Source organism: Theropithecus gelada, chromosome 5 (genome assembly GCF_003255815.1).
Source record: "Theropithecus gelada isolate Dixy chromosome 5, Tgel_1.0, whole genome shotgun sequence".
Taxonomy (NCBI): Eukaryota; Metazoa; Chordata; class Mammalia; order Primates; family Cercopithecidae; genus Theropithecus; species Theropithecus gelada.
The window spans coordinates 166,847,188-166,859,213 of NC_037672.1; the positions used below are offsets into that span (position 1 = coordinate 166,847,188).

Here is a 12,026-nt window from a genome sequence, read left to right on the forward strand (position 1 = left end):
CCAGCAGAAATGGCAGGGAGTCGGCAGACAGAAGTGCAGGCCTGGCCGGGGGTGGGGCAGTGAAGCCCAGCACCTAGCTTTAGCAGGTAAGGAGCAATTTTCAAGATGAACTTAATAACAGCAGCTGAGAAGCAAGAACAAGAGTTGATGCTACCCACAGCCATCCCGGGCAGTAAAGACCTAACAGGAAGTGCTGGGAGTCAAACACTAACTTAGTCTTCACTCAAATACCTTTCCCTGCCTAGGACCAGAGAAAATGGGTTTTGAATCTTTAAGCACAGTCACTGTATATCTACCTACTTCCTTGCAGGGGAGTCTGGCATTCGGAGAAGAAAGGAGTTGGCTGATCTCCTCACGGTGGTCATTACTGCCACAAATATAGAGCCCTTGCTAATTTCAAGAAGGAACAGAAAGATACAGATGCAGCCTGGTGCAATGGCTCATGTCTGTAATCCCAGCACTGTGGGAGGCTGAGTCTGGAGACAGCTTGAGGCCAGGAGTTTGAGACCAGCTTGGGCAACATAGCAAGACTTCATTTCTACAAAAAAATTAATTAGCTGGGCATGGTGGCATGCACCTGTAATCCCAGCTACTCTGGAGGTTGAGTTAAGAGGATCACTTAAGCCCAGGAGTTTGAGGCTACGGTGAGCCATGATCATGCCACTGTACTCCAGCCTGGGCAACAGAGCAAGACCTCATCTATATACACACACATATGAAAGGTAAATACTTGAGAACAGATGCATTCTATCTTGTTAAAGAGAGGTACTGCTTTCGTAAACCGATGAAAATGATTTGAATTCGTCTCAGCCTGCACCTGAACTGAGTGAGTCCCAGAAGTGGACAATTCTGGAGCACTTTATTCTAACCCATGTATTTCCTCAAGGAGCAAACCCTTCCCTTATGCTCTTCCTCACACCATCAGCAAACTCAAATCCTCAGTGGAAGGAAGGGGTTGGGATTATATTCAGTATCTGCTCAGCAAGCTTTCCTCTTTCCTGTTGACTCCAGAGTCAATTTCAGCACAGCCTCTAAGTAAGTTACCCTCTCAATCCAGAATTAGGGAAGCCCAACCCACAACAATTTTCTTTCAGTCTCATTAGCAAGTCCCCAATGCTTCAGTCCAAAAGGGACCATCAGGGAATTAATTTCTTTTTTCTTTTATGTCTCTCTTACAAAGTCTGTGCCCTGTGATAAGGTTCTGACTTCTTCCCTCACACAGGGAAGGTGTGGGCTTTGCAGCTCCTCCCCTGCCTGAAGTCTTCTGGTTAAGTACAGGCGGTGGAAGTTAGTCTCTCTGGTGCTGCAAAGTCTTGCCTTTGGTAGGAAACCCCCTGAGAGATGCTGTGACCCCACTATCCCTTGAGACAGGTGGGCCTTCCACATTTCTGCTGTACCCAAGACAGAATCCAATTCACTACAAAGGCATTGTTTAAAATGTCCCCTTTCCTTCCCTGCCCTGAGAAACAAATCAATCACTGAGTTCTAATGATTTTCACTCCTCAATATCGGGCTGCCACATCCTGGGCTTCCCCTGGGTTATGTGCTCATCATCTCTACTGGACTCCTTCCTTGCTGACCTGCCTCCAATCCACGTACCATGTCATTACTAAAGTCAGCTGACCCTGAAAGATCTAAAGCATATTCCATGTCTTTGTTGTGTAAACAGTGTGAAACTCAAGTCCTACGAAGGACCTAGGTGATTCTTCACATTTTGACTCCCATCCACCTCCCTGACTGCATCTCTGGAGCCTCCCTTTCCGACTCTCCCTCCTCCCATCCCCCCAACCCCAGCAAGTTCTCTTTCCTGAATTCCCAGTAGTTCCCCCACAGCTCCACCTCCAGCCAAGTTCCCTTCCTTACCTTGCATATCTGGCAAACCCCTAGCTTTGAGGTCTTGGTTCAATAGCCCTCCAGGACTCCCCAGGTAGCCCCTGACACTCCTTTTCTCACCACCTTTTACTCATAACTTCCTATTTTCGCTATAATTGTCTTTTTGCACATTTGACCCTTCATTAGACTAAAATCTCAACCTGTCACTACTTGTTGAATGAATCAATGAATGGATGGAATATGGACTTGAGAAAGGCTGGACACTGGTGCATGGGTGACTGATGCAGTCATGAGGAAAAATAAGTCAGCCAGAAAGAACACAGAGGGCCACAAGCAAGACAAGAGGACCCAGGTTAAAACCCAGGGAAAGCAGAGGACAAGCCCTCAGAGAAAGAGCAATACAAAACAAAACTTGGGAATAGTTAAGGGTACAGTATTCCAAAGGCCACAGCAGGTGGGCCCTCTGCACTTCTGCAGAGCCTGACACAGATAACCCAATTAACTACATGGGAGTTGTTTAAAATGCCTCCTTTCCTTCCCTGCCCACAGACAGAGTACAATTCTACCACTGGTGGTTCTGGTGAGAACTGGTGGTTCTCACTCCTAAATATCCGGCTACCACATCCTGGTTTTTCCCTATTAAAATTTAAGAGAGAGGGAATGGTTTACACTGACCTAGTACTTTACAATAGAAAACAATTATTTCTGCAACATTCTACGAGAACATTTGGGTAAAAGTCTTATGAAGTTATACAAATGGATGCTAGCTATACAATATAAAGTTTTGTTTTTAATTAGGATAAATTTTAGTCAAGTCATACTGTTGTTTCCAGTATCAGATACTGCTAATCCAGGGCTTCTTTTACCACATTGTCTGAAAAATCTGTTTTTCTTACATAGAGTTCAGTTTCAATTCAAAGCCACTCATATAACACTAGGTAGATGAATCCTTCAGTTTAGGTTTTCCGGACACAAAGATGTCAATTTAACCAGGAGATAACACATTTTTTGCAAGGTAGATATTGAGGCCTTGTACATAAAAGAGACTAAATGAATATGTTTGAAAATAATTACTACATTTCTAATATTCAAACCCAGAAGTTAGTTCATCTAGTATTATAGCTGTCAACTCCCACATCCCCCAACGCCAATGTCAAATATGGAGCCCATCCCAACATTGGTGATTGATTGTGGCAATTTCCCAGCTGAACCAATACAAGCCCTTGACATTGCAAGCAGCTATTACCAACTGGTCAGAGTTGGCCCATGTGAAATCTCATCCTTCTCAAGTTAATTATGTTGAATTTTAGTTTTCACAGCCCCTTGCTCACATGTGCATGGTACACAGACAGCAGAACAGCTGACTACTGTTAGAGGACAATGAGCAGAAACAAAGTGAAACATGACTTGCTTCTGCTGCTTTATGACGTCCTTCTTATTGTGAATCAAAGTTTTAAGCTATGAATTTCATACATGCATACAAGTGCTGCCATTTCAGATGAATTCAGAGACCTGAATTACAGCATGCTGGTTCCAGACCTCTACTGGCCACTGACCACCTCTGGCTGGACTTCCTTTATCAAGCTGCCCTGTGAAACCTGGGGTTTAGTTATTCACTGTGTTTTTAGGAAGTAAATTTGGCATCAGTCTGTTGATTTCATGTTCCGGTTTCCCGTATTTTATCTATGATAGGACAGAATCCAAACTCCTTCACGTGACACTGAGCTCATCACAGTAAAAGGACCACTTCGTTCCCTTCCTCCTGCCCTTGCCTATTAGTCCATCACACCAAATCTTTCGGTGGATATAGCTGTATTTGCTTTCCATGGCTCCCGTAACAGATTTCCACAGACTGAGGGATTTAACACAAATTTATCTTGCAGTTCTGGGGAATGGAAGTTCAAACACGTCTTGAAGAGCCATCATTCAGGTGGGCCCAATGTAATCACAAAGGTTCTTTCATGTGAAAGAGGGAAGCAGAAGTCAGCATCAGAGTCATGCCCCCACAAGAGAGACTGGACTGGCCATTCCGAGCTTTGAAGACGGATGGGGCTACAAAACAAGGAATGTGGGTGGCCTCTAGAAGGTGGCAAAGGCAAAGAAACAGATTCTCCCTTAGGGCCTCTAGAAGGAACAAGGCCCTGCAGAGTCCCTGACTTTTGCCCACTAAGACCCATGTTGAACTCCCACACCACAGAAGTGCATTGGGCCCAGCTATATAATCCTGAATAACCTCCCCATGGCAAGACCATTAACTGATTCCAAAGTGGACACCTTTGGTAGGGGGCATTATTCTGCCTATCCCAGTGGTGTTCCTTCTTCCTGGAGTGTCTACTTCTCTGCTTAGAAGACTTCTAACTCTTCGGGCATTCCTTAACGAAATATCATTTCCCATGGAAATGTCACTCCAAGCATGAGGCCCTCTCCTCCTCCAATCTATGGGGTTCATTCCCCCGCCTCCTCAGTCCCATGTGCGTACCTCTCTGGAGCACTCATCCTGTACTGTGTTTTATTTGTCCTCAAGCATCTCTCTCTGACTCGACTGTGAGTTACTCTTACTCATTTTTGTGGCCTTAGGAGCCTAACTATAAAAGTCTGTGGAAAAAAAATTAACGTGATATTTTAATGAGTAAAAACCTCAGGTGGAAGCAGAGGCAAGACCAATAAATTCACAGGATTTCTGTTTGGAGCATAACTTATAAACTACTTCTGATAGCTCTTAAGTGGTTACACCAAGACCCAATCAAGCAAACCCTTTGTAACCATCTTTTAGCCATGCCAGGGAGGTATTCTGCCAAACTTAAAATTAACCACTGGCATTTTCAGGCCATTCCTAACCATAATGTGATATGCCATAGATTGAAAACATTGTCAAAGTTTTAAGTGTCTTCCTGGCCTCGGCTAGAAAAGACAAGTCACACCCCAAGTGCTGGGTTAGATGCCAACTCAGGGGAGTGATAGTATCAGCAATTCTAAATTCCAAAAACTAAATCAACACTTCTTTAACAAATCTGACTAGGCTGGGTTGAGATTAAAAGCAACTTGGCTACAATATTTATTTGTATTCCAGTATCTAAAAGTTCTTGCATTAAAAAGTAGAATAAAAAGTCCAAATTAAGCACAATTTAAAATGCCTTGAGTATTCAAATTGCAAGCCAAATAGGAGCTGGATAAATTAAGGTCACAGGGATTGGGGGTAGATCTATTTTTAAAGGGGGTAATTTGCTGTAAATGTCTAATGTCACCAACATCATCATACAGTATAGAAATCTAAACACATGGAAATAAACCTAAAAATCATGTGCCTAGCAAGGGAGCTGCAAGAACCCAACAGTTAACTACAAAAGAGAAGAAATGATCACCTTTTTTTGGTAACATGCCTACAAAGTCTATTTTTTTCTTCAGGAGCAGTAATAAAACCCCTTTTCAACCTAACTCCGGTTGTTGTTTGAGTTTTAGGTTAGGGAAATGTGGACTTTTTGAAGCCAAGGGCAGTATGTAAATAAGCCTTTGATTAAATTTCATCGTGTCTCTTAACACTGAGAAAATACTTAGGATTTGTACTTAGGATTTCTGGATCGAGAAGGGGGCCTATTGATCTGTATTAAACCTCACATTCACAAAAAGTAAACTGAGGACTTGCTGCTTCCTCCAGGTCAGGAAGAACCCAAGGCTAAGGAGAGACTCTAGCTACTTCTACAGGGGAATGTCACCTGAGGATACGAGACCTATTGTACAGGATAAGGTGTACATCCAGGCAGTACTTCATGAAAGATTTTAAACTTGATGCATTTTTATAGAAAAGAGAAGCACAGTTATTCAATATTTGTGTTGGGGTTTTCAAACTTCTTTTTCTATAAATGTATTTAGAAATAAATTTAGGAGCAGTGAACATCACCAACCAGACTATTTGGCTAAAATGGGGGACTGCAGGTTCTAATTCATAAAAATGGTAATCATGTTGTTGCTACTGCTGTTGTTGTCTGGACGTTTCAAGCCTTTCCTATTATTAAACCTCGGTTATGTAGCATCACAGGACAGAGCGAACTCTATACTGGGGGAAATCACCCCAGAGAGTATCCAGAATTAGAGCTGGAGTCGTCTCAGGCTCGCAAGCAAGCACCAACCTTAAAGCCTACCCACAACTCAATAAAAAGTCAATGCATTTCTAAAGTCTATTAAGGTCTATTAAGATTGTAAACTAGAAGTTTTGTAATAAGCTTAATGAATAAAACAACTGAACCCACTAAGTGCTACTTATAGAAAGAGGCTTGAGAATTTAGCTTTAGTTAGCAGAACTCGTTCCCGCTAGAACAGGATTGTTTATCTTGCCCCTATTAGATACAATAATCCTAATAGTGTTAATGGTACTAAATGCTTCAGGAAGAAACAACTGTAGACACCACAGTGGGACCTGCAAATTGCACTTTCTGTGTAAGTAAAATGTCAGAAGAACTACACTCTTATAACTTATGGTCTCACGAAAAGACATTTTTTTCCGTCTTGTATTTCATCCTGAAGGATTTTACTATGTTCAGCATAGTAGCAACTGAAAAAAAATGTGTTTCATCTAGAAACAAAAGTGAGAAAACTACAAAAAACACTGAGCTTCTGCAATGCTCGGTTTCCAAGATTTTAACATTAAATCGAAGATAACGCAAAATAAAGATTGTCACAGTAACCAAACTTTTCTGCTAAGTATCCTTAAAAATAATGACAGTTCGATCGTATCTTAACTGTCTTCTACAACGTGAGCAGATAATACACCTACAAACCTTTTTTTGCTAGCTTGCTTTATAAATCTTGCAAGGTAAGTTTTGTGTTTTTTTTTTTTCAAGGATGGAGAAGACAGATTAATGATCAAGCTTAAAATAAATCGGTTCTGCAATCACTCTGTATTTTAATCCGATGAAGCACGTTTCCCCATTCCACGCCATGAAGCCATTCGATGTCAACTTGTTATGGAGTCAAATGCGACAAACTCCGAGAGCTTCAGTCGCGAGGCGGCGGCTCACAGCACCCACAGCCGCCCGCACTCCTGCGGCATCAGGACACGGCGCCCTCCCGACGCGGAACCCGCATTCACGTTCTCCGGAGCCCTGGCCAGCTTACCCTCCTCCCTGTCCGGGGAAACTGAGGCACAGTGACGCGAGGGATCCGGAGCCCAGCGAAAGCCCCCACAGCTGCTCGGCGTCCCCTTCCCCCAGGACATCCAGGAGGCTCGCCGGCAGCTGGCAGTGGATTCCGCGCTCCTCGCCCTCGGAAGATTACGGTTCGAACCCGGGATGCGGCGGTCCCCAAACGGCCAACCCCCGCCCCGCACGGATCTCGAAGCATCCTGCGACCCCCTGGAGCCCGCTGCCGGGACCGTGCGGCGCCTCGCAGCGCAGCCTCCGCCGCAGTCTCAGTCAGCCCAAACACCCGAAAGTTCCGCGGCCCCGGCGCCGACCCGGTGCGGGGCTGGCCCCCACCTGTGCCCCTCCGCCCCATCCCTCCGGGTGCCCCCAGCTAACCTGACACCGCCGCGCCACTCAGGTGGCCGCCGTGCACCCCTCGCCATGGCCAGCCCGACAGCGGCCGCTGCGCCGCACTCTGCGCCGGACGCCCGGTAGCGCCTACTGCGGTCGAGCCGCCTCCGCCGGCGCCTCACAGCGTTGCGGGCTGCGCCGCCGGCTGCCGGGAGCGCGGAGCTTCCCACCTACAGGAGCCTGGGCCGGCCGGGGCCGAGCATGCCCAGTGCGGCTCTCCGGGCGGCGCGGAGGCGCGGGTGTAGCCTCCGGGTTTTCGCGACAGCCGCGGGCGGGGGCAGCGGGGCGGGCGGTGCGGGCGGTGCAGGGCGAGCCAGTCGGAACAGCGGACCGGCCCAGTGGAGGAGCCAGCGTAGGCTGTCGTTACCGGGGAGCCCAGCGCTCAGTCCGCTCAGCCACTGGGCCGGGCCTCGGCGGCTCCCTCAGCCCGGCACCCGCAAGCCCAGGGCCTCCGCGGCAGCGCGGAACTCTCACTCCGCTCTCTCTCCCGCCGGGGCGACGCGACTGACCCTCGTCGTGGGGCGGGGCGCTCCCGGGGCTTCTACCGCAACTTTTGTGGGCGTCTTATCGCACGCGTGTTCAAGGACACCCAGAAAAAGGCTTCTTAAGGTCCCATCCTGGGGCACTAAATGGGAACCAATCAATCCACCCCCAAGCCTACCCTGTCTTCTTGCAATCAAATGCGATCACGAGCAAACCACCTTGCATCCAAAAGCTTCTCAGGCCTTCCTGGGCGACTGCGTTGTCAGCCTTAAACGTCTCTTAAAGCAAAGTTCACAGATGAAAGAGTCTGGAAGAAAACCCAACGGGACGTTCCCTGGTGACTTATGAGTGGTGGGGTTCCAGGAATTTTTTTTTCATTTTCTTTAAAAATATTATTTGTAATTTCGACGTTTTTTCTGATGAACCATAAGTTGATTTTTTAATTAAAAAGTAGAGTACTCTAAAATTATTAAGTACCTACAGAAGTTTTGCTGCACGATCCTGCAATGTAAGTGGCTTCCTCCCCTCTTTACCTCCCGTCTTTTTATTTTATTTTTTTTTTAATTTTAAAAAAGAGAGACTCAATTTCTGGGGCGGGACCAGGCTCCTCCCCCAGGCTTTTTAGTGCCCGCCCTCTTGGCCACGCCCCACTCCGGTCCTTTTACTCCCGTTCCGCCCTCTTCCCGGTGGGTTGCTGCGAAGACCCGGAAAGGTGGACTTTGCACATTGATGCTCCTGGCGACTCCGGCAGCCAGACTGGGCATGTTCCGCCGCCGGGTCAGGGATTGCTGTGCCAGGAGAGGAGCTTTAGCAACTCTCAGTCTCTCTGCTCCTCTCTGTTCCTGGCAAACTGACAAAGTAATGCCTCTGACCCCACGCCCCCAGGTCGGACCTGCAGAAGTGGGTCAGGACCCGACTGAGCATGCTCCGGGCAGTGCCAGGCTGCCGCACGCGGCTGCATCTGGTTGCCCAAGGTTGATGTAGCCGCGGTCTCTCGTCACGACATTGAAGCTCGGGAAACGGATGGAAGCAGGGCTCTAGAGAGGCACGATTGCATCGACACGTGGGCAGGTCGCCCAGCCAAGGGCCATGTTGGTGGGTGGGTGCGTGGGATCTGTCTTACGAGTGAGTCAAAGCCTGATTTTTTTCCCCCCAAAAGATTGAAATGAGATATCATATTTTAACAGTTTTATGGCATCTCGAATAACAACACATTTTAGCTCAAGGGATTTTTCAGCTGTTCTTTCGAGAAACGTAAATCTTCTTTGTTTTTAAATATTTAATAAACATTCTTTACAATTGCACCAGAGCACAAACTTTCCACCTGCTTTATTAATTGTTACATTTGTGTCCCCACTATGAAAATATTCCGCAGTATTATGTCACGTTTTCTTCTCCAGCATTTCTGCATTCACTCTATTTCCTCCCCTCCCCCGTCTCTTTTAAATTCTCAGAACCTGCAAAATGCACTCTTGCTATCTTAGAAACCACTTGAGGTCGGTGTGGGGAACTTGCTTTTAATTCTCATTTAGAGAAGACAGCACTGAAATGGAGAAAAGTCACAGGGAAAATACTTTTACAGTTTCGAGATTAGTAAAGAACCCAAAGAGAGCTTTTCATTGAGAGCAGGAAGGTGAATGGAATTCACCTTCTGTCTTAAGGAGGGAGAGGATGAGCAGGACAGCTGCCCAGTGAGGCCTGGTGTGATAGTGGGAGTCACCCTTCATTTGAACCTCTCTGCCTTGCCCAGCTCCAGTTGAGCTTCAGCGTGGTCAGAGACACTATCTCTATGGAAGGTCACTGGAAGAATACATTTACTTAGCTGCTTCCACCATGGAATCCTAGCTTGTGCTGGAGTGTCCCCTTCGTCCTCCTCCTGTGCTTTGAGAATCCATTGTTGCTGGTATGCCGTGAGCACTGCCCTTGAACTTGCCCAGGTGCCCCTTGACATTCACACCACGAATAGCCTAGCCTTACAAAGGTGGACAAGATGTCTTTTCAACAGTCTTTACTGCCACTTCTATCCATCTGAAGCTTTCTGTTGCTGAGTCTGTCATGACATTAATCTTTCTTGGTTCTCCTACCTCTCTCTCTGACTGTTTCTTCTCATCCTCCTCCTCCAGGTTTTCATCCTTTGCACCACCCCATTGTAGGTGTTCTGTGGTCTCTTCTCCCTGAGGGCTGTCATCCTCTCTGATGATTGCCGCTGTCAAAGGGGTGTTAGCTGGTATGTTCTCACATGGCCATGCTAGGTGTTCGTTTCTGGAATCCTTTCTGGTTGATCAGGTAGATGTTCAGATTGGTCAGCATCTTCCCTTTATCCATACTGTGTGTGTGTGTGTGTGTGTGTGTGTGTGTGTGTGTGTGTGTGTGTGTGTGTAATTATTTAATTTGTGAGATGGAGTCTGACTCTGTTGCTCAGGCTGGAGTGCAGTGACACGATCTTGACTCACTGAAACCTCCACCTCCCAGGTTCATTCAAGCACTTCTCCTGCCTCAGCCTCCCAAGTAGCTGGGACTACAGGCGCCCACCACCATGCCTGGCTAATTGTTTTGTATTTTTAGTAGAGACAGGGTTTCACCATGTTGGCCAGGCTGGTCTAGAACTCCTGACCTCAAATGATCCGCACATTTCAGCCTCCCAAAGTGCTGGGATTACTGGCCTGTTTGTTAATATTTTGGATGTCATCTTTATCCTAAATCACATCTTCCTCTCCACATCTCCCCGAGTTCAGATTTTCATATGTGATCTACCAAATATCTTAACTGGTATGATCCTCAGGAAACTGAATGCAGTATGACCCAAACAGAACTCATGACCTGCAATTACTCTTCTGCTTGTATTTCCTAGCTTGGTTAGCAGGTACCCCTTTCTTCTCAGTCACTTACATTACGAATCTTGGCGTTACCCTCGATTCATCCATCTGCCTTTCCCCCATCATCCAGCTGGTCGCCTGGCATTATCTATCCTGTCCTTATTAATCTCTGAACACCTCCCTTCCTTGCCTCATTGCCTGTCTTGCTCACTTCAGTCCCTATCATCTTCCTGATCAACCACAGACCAACAGACTCCTAGATGGATCCTCTCTCTGTCTCCTCCAGTCCGTCCTCCATAGCTCCTCAGACTTTTTTTTTTAAGCAAATTATATTACAATATGTCTGCTAAAGATCCTGAAGTGAATTCATAATGCCTTCAGGATAAGGTCCAAACTTGAAGCATGAACTGGCTGCTGCCTTCCTTTCCAGATTAGTCTCCAGCCTGTGTCTCCTAATATCCCATATCCTCACCAGTCCAAATTACCTGCCATGTGAATTCACGCCTCCATATGCCTGTTAGATCTTTTGTCTCTCTTTCTGCTTTGTTCACCTGACAAGCTGTTAAGCCTTGGGGATCCAGTTCAGGCAGGGTGTCCTCTGATCTTCCCAAGGTGAACTCCTCTTGAGTATTTCACCTGTTTTCATTTGACACCTAACCTTGATTGATTTTCTTTCATCTCCTCCGCTACACTGTAGGCAACCTGATTGCAAGGGCTGTGTCTCAGCAATCTTTGTATCTTCGTTCTTAGTCTTCAATAGAATTTTACTTAATAAATGAATATTAAACATATGGACTGATATAATGTTTAAAGTTTATTAATTTAAAAAAATTGTTGCTGAGAATTATAAACAGATTGCAAAGCAAAAATGCCAGAATGAAGTCACATCATATTTGCTGAATGGTTATGCTCCTAACCCTAAGTTAGGAGACTAAGAAAAGTGAGCTGTCAAATTTGACCTCCTTAAGCCCAATGAATTTTCTTCAGCTTCAGAAATGAGGAAGTATTTTGTGAGCCAGTCTGATGTCCTTGTTTTATTGGTCTGTAACTGCATGAAGCTTGGCACTGTAGTACTAATTAACCCGCAAATTCCATTGTTCTTTATCACTGTATTTATTTCTTTCCACAATGTAGTAATAACCTTCTAATTATGTGGTTACTCCTTAGAACAGATTTAGTTTATTTTTTTCTGTTGAAAGCATGGCACCCCAGGAGGGCAGACTAGCCTTTTGGGAATGAGCATAATTTTTACAGTTCTATCAGCTCATAGTGTCTGCTGGGGGCACCTGGTACTCACTATGGATGGGCGAACTGATCACCAGCTTCAGGATCACCTGGGGGATGAAGTTCCCATTCCAGACCTCTG

At 46.1% G+C, this 12,026-nt stretch overlaps 1 protein-coding gene across 3 annotated transcripts in view; it reads right to left on the reverse strand.

The window, feature by feature from the left end:
• MFAP3L (microfibril associated protein 3 like) overlaps positions 1-8,364 on the reverse strand; it is a 41,149-nt gene extending 32,785 nt beyond the window's left edge. For 2 of the 3 annotated variants that reach the window (XM_025386705.1, XM_025386702.1), the window contains exon 1: positions 7,347-7,543. The gene's annotated coding sequence lies outside the window, so the exon portion shown is untranslated. Of the gene's footprint in view, positions 1-7,346; positions 7,544-8,022 lie in introns of those variants that run through there. The other variant, XM_025386703.1, reaches the window with a different exon arrangement.
• Positions 8,365-12,026: the final 3,662 nt, after the last annotated feature.